Below are 10,726 nucleotides of genomic sequence, written 5' to 3'. Positions count from 1 at the left end.
TATGGTTCTCTTGGTGAATGTGTGAATGTATGCAAGTTTTTATCTTATTTTCTATTTCCTAACTTTTGCTTTGTTGTTATCCTAGCTATTATTCTATTGTTTGATCAAGTTTGAGGACTGGGCTGAGAACTTTTGTAATTTCAATCTTTCTGATGCATGGCTTGACATAGTAATGCGAGGTTGTTCAGTATTTAGATTTGCTGACAAATATCAGATCTTTTAAGCAACTATAGAGACATGAACTAGATACCCGTGAGAGCTTTCATACTTTGTATAGAAGGCTCAAGGGTTAAGTTCTTATGTATTCTATGACTCAGTCTTGGCACATTTGGTGGCATATTTATTATCGTCCACCTGAGTACAACTTTTGTTGATTGCATTTGGAAGGTTCAAATGCTGAAGTATATTATAACTTTTGGGAAAGAGAGAAAAAGAAAATTGAGATTTTTTTTTTGAAAGTGAGATAACAAATCAATGATTTATGGAAATTGGGGGCAAAAAAGATTTCCAAGATGTGGAGGGAGTGGATTATGTCTTTAAGATGAGATGATGGGGAAAACACTTTTTATTATTAACTATTAGAGCCCTTGAATTTGCCAAGTGGCAAAAGCATGGACCGGGTTTTTTACTTTATTAGTGTAGTGTTGATATCTAATTATCTTCCTCATTTGCTATATACTTGTGAAATGTGTTTTATCTTGAGTTTAATTTTGAAAATTTTCTGCTATAGTAGTGATGTTTGTTAGTAACATATTCATCTGCCGTAAATACAGTGCACATTGATATTACTGGTTCTATTGTATCCCACCACTGGACGGGAACAAAACTATACACTGTAATAGTTGTGCATGTTATTAGAGTTCTTCTTAGGCTTCTAAGTGTTCTTTTTGTGTGTATGACCTAAGGAGGTAAAGCTCACAAGTGTAGGCATGGATTCTGGCTGATTGTAAAGATGCACTCACAGTCAGGTGGCATGTGGTGTAAAAATCAGTTTGGAGTATTGCATGTGGGCTGAAGGGTCTTTGGACTTTGCTCATGCTGTATCTTATCGTTCAATAATTTTTGTGTGTACACCTTCTCATCAGAAAAATTCATAAAATCTCCCGGAATAGTGAATGATATCGAGTTATCAATATAAAGGTTTTAATCAGTGATGGTGATGCCAAATGGAGGCCATGTACAATGTACCAGACTGTTGGAAATACACCATCATACTGAATAAGAAAGCAAGATAAGTGACTTATGTTGCATTCCTGTTATTGCCTGTATTTGCTGATTTCTGCATTTTATCTATTTCAGTTGACGATTTGCATCTGAGCTCACAATGATGCGGCACATGATTCAAGGATTAGTACTTGTACGGTATGATTCTCTTCTATATTTTGTTGGTATGATTCTCTTCTATATTTTGTTTACTATCTATCTTATTATGAACAGCAACTACTTATGGATTTTTGAGGCCATGCATTTGTTCATTTTTTGCTCAAGCTAAGTCATGCTTCATTGTCATCTACATGGAATTTTCTTGTTCTTTATTTTAGATTTCCTTTTGTTCATTGACTGCATTACGTTTGATTCATTTCTCCCTGGTGAATGATATAGAACATTCTACTATTTGCAACTTCTATTTGTAACTTTTATTATGGTTGTATGTGCTACCTCTCTATGGATTGGTCAGGTTGAGCCCTGGGGCTGAGACTAATCCTTTGTTGTACAAAGGCAAGAGATTGAATTCCTTAACGAGGTCTCTCCAATTTGTAGCTCTTGGAACTCTCAGTAATGTATTTTTAAACTATTCTCTGCTGGTGAAGTACTTTTTACATTTTCCTCTTATAATATGGTTGTTTTAATGGATCCTTAAAAGCTTTATATTTTTCCTTCAAATACTAACCCACACTTTTTTCCCCTCTTTCATTTTCTCGACTCTGATTTGTCCCTTAAAGTCCTTTCTTAGAATATAGCAAATTTGACTTCATGATGCAAAATCTTTGTTAATCTCCATTACCTTTGTCTTGGTTGGAAACTAAAAACTACCAAATAGATGATTTTAATAGAAAAAAACTTAGCGATAAACTTTTAGCTCATATTCTAAAAGAAGAAGAAAATAGATAAATATAAGAGTTCTGATTTATCTAGAAATACTTGTACTATTGTACAAGCTAGTAGAGTACTCTTAAGGCTTTCGAGAAACTTGTTGCATGATTATAGTTGAGTGGATGTTTTTGTACTTTCTTACATCCTGTGAATTTAGGGGAACTTTTTATGAATAATCTTTTCTAACTCAATAATTTTTATCTGCACACCTTAATCCTTAGAAAGCAGAAGTAATGAAAAGTTAAACGAGGTTAGTTGAGGGTATGTGCTATTTGCAAAAAGGTAATGGTGAGTGATATTTAAAGCTATATTTTAAGTCATTCTGGAGAATTCTAGGTCATTGAGTATTCAACCCTTACAGAATAAGAAGGGAAGACAATGAAATGCAATTTATTTGATACTCATGTCATTGCCTCTTCTCACTGAAATTCTTATTATCTTTGTTTTAGTATATAAGAAGAAAAGGCAGTTAGTGAGATTTTTTTTGTCTGGAACTTCTCGCAGGTTCCCTGGTAGACCTGAAAGGTTTATTAATAAGGAAAAAAGATTACTTTTTGTAGGGAATCGTTCCCTCACAAAAAAAATATGGCGATAAATAAACAACGGAGACTCTCCCCTTACAAAGATTGTAGCAAAAGTAAATTTTCCTAATGGAAAGGTATCCTTGAGCATCAATAATCACAGAAACTTTTATTTTGTCGTGTAGATCATTGATAACATGCATTCTAAAATCATTTCCAGATTCATAAGATAATTTTGCAAGAGTGTCCACACATTGATTGACTTCTCTGCAACAATAGCTGTAAACAGTTCGTGAGACTTAGAACATACCATAATACTGGAATTTATGGATTCATCCCTGGTATAATTCTTCCATTTTAATTTAATTTGATTTAATTTTATTACTTTCTGTATTATAGAATGAACAGTTAGGTATGCTTGTAAACCTTTGTAAAGGAGAGGAGGAAAAAAAAAAAAAGATAAGCGTGCAGATGATTTTTGCTAGTTCGTTCTGGGCTTGTATGTTTTCTCAATAAAAGTCTTTTCTTCTACATGGATTGGTTTTAGTTTCTTGGCTAATTTTCTTATTCTACAGGTTGATAAACTTATTCTTAGCTTGTGCTTTAGCTATTTGACGTATCTAAAAGCTGTATTGCAATAATTTAAGGTCAAAATCTTTGATTGACTTGTCAATGCCTATGTCTGAATATCTCAATGTAAATTCATGTATTTTACCTATATCCATATCCATAACTTATTATTGAAAAATAAGATATCTGTGTCCTTTTGCAACCCTATTTATTCCTCAACAAACGTTATCAAGTACAAAGTGTAACTTGTGCAAACTGCTTATGAATAAAAGGATTAAAAAGACAACTATTCCCTTTATTATTATTTCTACTTGCTTAGGTCAAGAAAATAGGTGAGCAGCAAAAGCAAGGTCAATGAGAAAGACATTATTTGATTTGTCTATTACTCTACAAAGTATATTAGTAGCAAAAGAAAGGTCAAGGAAAAGGAAATTTAAATTGTTTGTAAGCTAAAATAGATTACTAGAAAAAGAAAGGTCAAAGAAAAAGACTTGTATATCATTCATATTCTTGTGATACATGTTCAAGCATAGCTACGCGATTCGTTGGACCCCCCTCGAACTGTCGAACAGTTCATGTGAACCGATTTCCTGTACATTTTCAAACCGATCCCCTCCGATACACGAATTATATCCCCAAAATTAGCGTACCGCTTACTAAGTACCAAAGTTGATTTACAAGTCTATTTCGTGCACACCGGCAAGGATTTTTTTATATGTTTCGACAATATCATTGAAAATATTCTTTTAGTAAGTGGAAGTTATCCAAAATTAATAACTAATTCTATATCACTATTTCTTTAACTGAAATATATATAGAGACAAAGATAATAAATTATCAATATGAGCGAATGACTTTATTATAACTTACAAAATAGCTATGTTAATAACACATGAAATGAAATAATCATCTCAGTAAAAACTATGTGAAAAGATTTTTTTTTTTAAAAATGAACTCTAAAGAACAGAAAAAAAAGAGTTGAAACACATAATTAGTTTTCTAGTGTTTTTAGTTTATGTATTCAGAAACTTTACAAATGAAGTATTGAAGTATTTTATATGAAAAAAATATTGAAACACATAATTAGTTTTCTAGTTTCTAACTTTCTACTATACACTTTGAAAAATGATAAACATACCCAAAAAAATTACATCATACCCTATATCGAACTTGCGTATCGAAGCAAGCCACCCCATCGAAGCCAAAATTTCAAAGTCTCGAATTGCGTACCCGAATTCGTACGACGACTCGCGACATTAAAGATTAGAACTTCCTCAGATGCAAAACGGTGGGAAAACTTTTAACTCGCAACTTTACTTCTGTAAGGCTCCTCTTTGCAATAGCTCAACATTAAAGATATCACTTTATTAATAATAATCATCTACATTCTAATGGACAATTATAAATTTTTTCTTCAGTAGAAGTGAAAATCTACAATGATCTTGCTTCCGCTGCTGTAAGGCTCCCGTAAGGTTCTTGTGTTGCTTCTGTTAGATATTTTGTTAAGAAAAGACAATGTTGCCTTCATGAATAGTAATAAAATTTTGTAATTAAAACATGTTTTAATTAGCAATTAAAAATATGTGTAACGGCTATATAATTATGGGGAACGTTACAAAATTTATGACGAACGTTACCGTATTAATTGCGGGTTTTGTAACGTCTCTTTCCAACACCATATATATATAGTCGTATGTTGAGCTCGGTTTTGATAAGAAAAACAACAAGTCTCTTCTCTCATCTTCATATTATTTTTTCATAGTATTGGTTTTATTTTTGGGCAACTTTTTTTAACTGAGCAGAAGCTCTGTACTCTCGTCCGAGTACAGAGGCCGGCCGATTCCGGGGGGTTTTACCGCTAGGGGAGAGGGGATCATCTGCGTCAGGGTGATAGGCGGGTCCTCAATCTTCTAGGGCAGTGATTACATGACTGTTCCCAATCAGACCAGATTTAATTATTTATTTTTATTCGGATTTAATTAACATGCTAATTTAAGTTTATTTGATTTTTTTACAACAGTCTAGAAGATTGATTAATTTATAGCTATTGTTTTAAATCCGAAAGTTATAATAAAATAAAATAAATAATAAAATAAAAAAGTCACTGTTCATTTGGAACTTACTGTTCATTACGGGGAAAAATTCCTGTTCATCCGATTTTCTGTTAATTGTAGTGATTATTTTAATTACCGCATTTGTTTAATTGCTACAATTAATCTGAAATTTACTGTTTATCTTAAAAAATATGAATTACTGTTCACTAAAAATCAATTCGGGATGCCCGTTAGTATTCATTACTGTTTATCGGACAATTATAATAATTAATTGCTAAAATTAATTAGTGAATGTAATTGATTAATTGCTATTAATTATTCTTGACTAGTAATTAATCTAGCTTGCTATGCAACGCATGTGTCCTATACATGAGGTTTATAAATTAATATGTCAATTGGCACCAAATAGCAGATACACCTTGGCTAATTACTTTGAAAGATATAAATGTCCACCATGTCATGATTATGTATCTGATACAAGTGCATTATTATCATTGTCAAGGTTTTTCATGTGGTATGCTGGAACTCATAATGAGCATGACAAATAACCAGCAAGCCTTATATTGTAATACTTCTGACAGCCACAGTGCTACTTTTACATGCATTGATTGATTATAAGGCATTGTTTAGCTTTAGAATGTATGAATAACTGAAAGAATCAATCAGTTACCTGGAAAGATCTTCATATAATATAACTTTAGTTATAGGAAAACATGGACAGCTAGATCTCTAATATCATCTTGCAAGCTATGCATCTTTTAATTCTATTTTATATGGTGAATTATATTTTAGATCTTTAAAAGTAAAGATTATCTCTGTGACTAATTGCTCATGTTTATTGCTGATTAATTTGAGTTGTTAAATGCTTATTTTCATTAATCCTCTTTAATGTGTGAGCTTAATAGATGAGTTTTTACTCTCACGACATTTAAATCATGAGGTTCGAACATCAATAGGTAAAACCCTCCTCGGTCTTATCCAACATATGTTTGCAGTCTAATTGCTAGGCAAATTAAATGCTTGCAAGAAATATTTTAAAGTCTCTATATATACTGTTAAGGAACAAAAACTCATTGAGTGAACCGGTTAAAGTTTTCTTGGATTAGTTAGTGTTTAAGGTAATATTTAGGGGTTGTGTAATGCGCTCTGTAAGGAACGAGGTACTTAATTGATCTTTGATCAACCTCTAGTACTATCCTTACCTGGCTAACTACCCTGGTAAAACTTTAATCTGTTTACTTTAGAAGTTTTTGGTTAGAAACTGATCTAGTTAAGTTTCTGGTCTAGTGGTATTGACAAAAACCTTTTCATTTATAGCTTTTGTTTTACAATCATATGCTTATGTGATTATATTTATTTATTTGATAATTCTTATAATTCCATATGAAACATTTTATATTCAAGCATGTATAAGAGGACCGGAATTATAAGAATAACTCATATGCATAAATTTTAAATTTGGAATGTTTCTTTTGTAGGCAACCAATTTAAATTTAGAAGGTCTTTTTTATAAGCAACCAATTTAAATTTGAAAGGTCTTTTTTATAGGTAACCAATTTAAATTTGGAAGGTCTCCTTTATAGGCAACAAATTTGCAACCTCTTATAATACGAGAATTTAAAAATTTATGCATATGAAGTATAAAATATATTTTAAGATACGAAATCCTATTATAAGGTTCTCTTTAATGCTTTGCATGTATCTATTAGTAATGTCATTCTTATATGTGCATATGCATGCATGTGAAGATATAACTAAAGTATTTTAGTTCTATTTTATGGGCCAATTTCTAATCTGCACAAACCCTATGCAGTTACATTTTCAGACATAGAATACGATCTTTTATGCTCATAGATCATGACCTTTTATGCTTACATGTTGCATTCAAAAATGATGTTTAATTTTCTTGTTGCTAAATTGATTCCTCTATCTATTGAACTCTAAAGGTTCTATTAGCAATGTTAGGATTTAGTTCTTTAAATATACAACATATTGTGTTCCCAAAGAACCCGGAAGTAATGACAAACCCTTTGTGCTTTTGTTTTCTATTCCTTGATAATATTTGATCATTACAATTTCTACTTGACATGAGCACATATCAAATTTGTTTAGAAATTTAAAATAAAAATGTCTAATTATTATAATATATTGTTAATGAGAAATTTCTCGATAAGAGACATCAATAATTATGCTAACATGTTTTGATGTCCTATCATTTTAATAGTGAGAATCATTGTATAGCTCTTCATTCGAATAAAAGTTCAAAATCAAGAGGTATATCTTATAATTTCAAGAGGTATATCTTATAACTTCTATCTATATGATGAATAAAAGTTCAAAATCATAAAGTTATATTGAAATTAGTCCATCAAATAATTAAAATTGCTATTAGATCCCTTTATCCTTATAAGTTGTTTCAAATCAATCCCTCCTATTGCTTCCTATACTCTTTCCTGGAAAGATTGATTTGAAAAATGACTTAAACAAGAAGGGGACCTAATGTCAAATAAAGGACTAATTATAAAATAACTTGATAAATATATACAACGCCTATTAGGCAAAGTTATGATTCTAGACTTTGTAAAATCTAAAAAGAATATTGCTGACCCTTTGACTAAGGGATTATCCAGGAGTGTGGTTCTGGATTCATCGAGGGAGATGAGGTTAAGCCCATAGATGAGGTCACTGGCAGCGGCAACTCAACCCTTATTTGGAGACGTAGTTCCAATGTTGGTTCAATGTGGTAGAAACAGACTAGTGACACTCGTGCGGAGCATCGACCTAGATATATTTATATATCATTATGTATCATCAGCTACTATCCCTTCTTTATGGTGACGATGCTTTTATGATACAGCTGATTAGGCTGAGTTTTACTCTTAATAAGTCCAACGTGTGTATTGTGGGGGGTATTAAATATTCAGTTGTAGTACCCTTTGAGAACTTACCTATGTGAGAGGAACCATGATGGCCGCGGTTGGGGGGTTGGGCTAACCCCTAGAAACTCTCATGAGTCGGTTATTGTGAGCATGGTCTTTAACGCTCAACCCGCTTTGCTCAATACATGAAGACATATTATATGTGTTTTTGTCAATACCTGATTCAAAGGGCCTAATTCAAGGCGTAGTCCATTATGCCCCTCAGGTGACGATAAACTCACTAAGGAAATGTTTAAAGCCGGAAGCTACCTCTTCTAAATTTACAATACGAAATGTTGCCCAACCTATATTTGTTTTGTGATTTATTGATTTGTTTATTGGTTTTGAGTTTTTAGTCAATATTGCCTTTTGAGGGGGACTGTTAGATATTTTGTTAAGAAAAGATAATTTTGCCTTCATGAATAGTAATAAAATTTTGTAATTAAAACATGTTTTAATTAGCAATTAAAAATATGTGTTTTGCCTTCATGAATAGTAATAAAATTTTGTAATTAAAACATGTTTTAATTAGCAATTAAAAATATGTGTAACGGCTATATAATTATGCATGTTTTAATTAGCAATTAAAAATATGTGTAACGGCTATATAATTATGGGGAACGTTACAAAATTTATGCCGAACGTTACCGTATTAATTGCGGGTTTTGTAACGTCTCTTTCCAACACCATATATATATAGTCGTATGTTGAGCTTGATTTTGATAAGAAAAACAACAAGTCTCTTCTCTCCTCTTCATATTATTGGTTTTATTTTTGGGCAACTTTCTTCATCTGAGCAGAAGCTCTGTACTCTCGCCCGAGTACAGGGACCGACTGATTCCGGGGGTTTTTATCGCTAGGAGAGAGGGGATCATCTGCGCTAGGACGATAGACAAGTCCTCAATCTTCTAGGGCAGTGATTACACGACTGCTCCTAATCAGGCCAGATTTAATTATTTATTTTTATTCGGATTTAATTTACATGCTAATTTAAGTTTATTTGATTTTTTCCAACAGCTTCCACTGCTCATACTGAAGGTTCTGGGCTCTGTTATCTCAAAGTTTCGAGCTTTGATAGTGGGTATCAGTTGTTGGCACTTCCCAGTACTTCTTATGTCAAGGTTTGCGCCGGGTGCCTAATCCTCGTCCATTGGGTTTGGTCAGACTGAATCAAGATCGTCGAGGTTGAAAGCTTGGGTAGTGGTCGTTATGGTTGTAGGCATAATTCCTGCTTTGATTGCGCTTGAATTCTTACTTTGATTGATAATGGCTATTGGTACTGTGAGAGAGATCCCTTACTTGCACGAAGAATGTAGAGATTGCATAGTGCATCACAATGTTAAGCCTGAGAACATTCTTCTAGATGAGAACTGCAATGCCAAGGTCTTGGATTTTGGGCTTGCGAAGCTGATCACCCTAAGGATCATCGACACAGGACTCTGACTAGTGTGCTAGGGACGAGGGGATAGTTGGAACCTGAATGGCTTGCAGACCTACTGGTCACATCAAAATCTGATGTCTACTGCTATTGTTTGGTTTTATTAGAGATAGTGACTGGGTGACGCAATTTTGATGTCTCGGAGGAAACTGGAAGGAAGAAATTCTTGCTTTGGGTTTATGATGAGTTTGGGAAGGGGAATATTGGGAGTATCGTAGATAATAGGCTTCTTGAATCTGATGTGGATATGTAGCAATTGGATAGAGCAGTTTAGGTGAGCTTTGGGTGCATCCAAGAGCAGCCATCTCAGAGACCAATGATGGGGAAAGTCGTTCAAATGTTGGAAGGGATTATGGATATCGAGAGGCCTCCTTCTCCAAAAGCCACTGATGGGTCTGCGAAGTTTCTCTACTTTTGCTACTTCACATCAAGCTGCTTCATCGTCTAGTTTTGTTCAGCTAACGACATGTTCATCATCTGAGATTTCTAGGAGAAATTTGGAGAAGACAGGTACGTCATTGGAGATTTCTAAGAGAAATTTGGAGAAGGCATTGGCATCGCTACTTGCAGGGAATCAGACTGTCTAAGGTGTATGTGTATCATAATACATATGAATTGGTTGCTTCATGGAGGTACGTCTGTCTGTAACTACATCCCTGGCAGTTCAGACTGATTTTATGTACATGTATTCTTTGTGATAAAATTATAATCATGCTTGAGTTTGATTTAAGATTCTATGGATATTGCTACCTGGATGAATGAGTGAATGTATGAAAGACTTCTATGGCTTTTATTTCATAACTTCTACCTTGTGGGTATGCTATCTTTCTATGGATTGCTCACTTTTGAGCTCTGGGGCTGAGAATTTCCTTCTTTTTACTTCTTGAATGCAAGATATAGTATTGCAAAGTTGTTTAGAGCTTTAACTGATAGGTGTTGGATCCTTTTTTCAGAGCTTCCATACTTCATATAGAGTGCGAAAGGTTAATTACTTGTGTTTTCTATGACTTAGTTGGCAATTTCACTGGATATATTTTTTATTCTTGAGTCTTGAGTACATCTTTGATGGGTTGAAATGACTTGTGCTATTTGCAGTCAGAGGTTTGCACCCTGAAATTAGGGCAATATGGA

The 10,726-nt window shown here is 33.3% G+C and overlaps 1 pseudogene; it reads left to right on the top strand.

Annotated features, from left to right (window-relative positions):
* Window positions 9,349–10,297, top strand: LOC109836187 (annotated as a pseudogene).

The sequence above is a fragment of the Asparagus officinalis genome, chromosome 4, assembly GCF_001876935.1.
Source record: "Asparagus officinalis chromosome 4, Aspof.V1, whole genome shotgun sequence".
In the NCBI taxonomy this organism is placed as follows: Eukaryota; Viridiplantae; Streptophyta; class Magnoliopsida; order Asparagales; family Asparagaceae; genus Asparagus; species Asparagus officinalis.
This window is presented reverse-complemented; position numbering and strand designations above follow the sequence as displayed.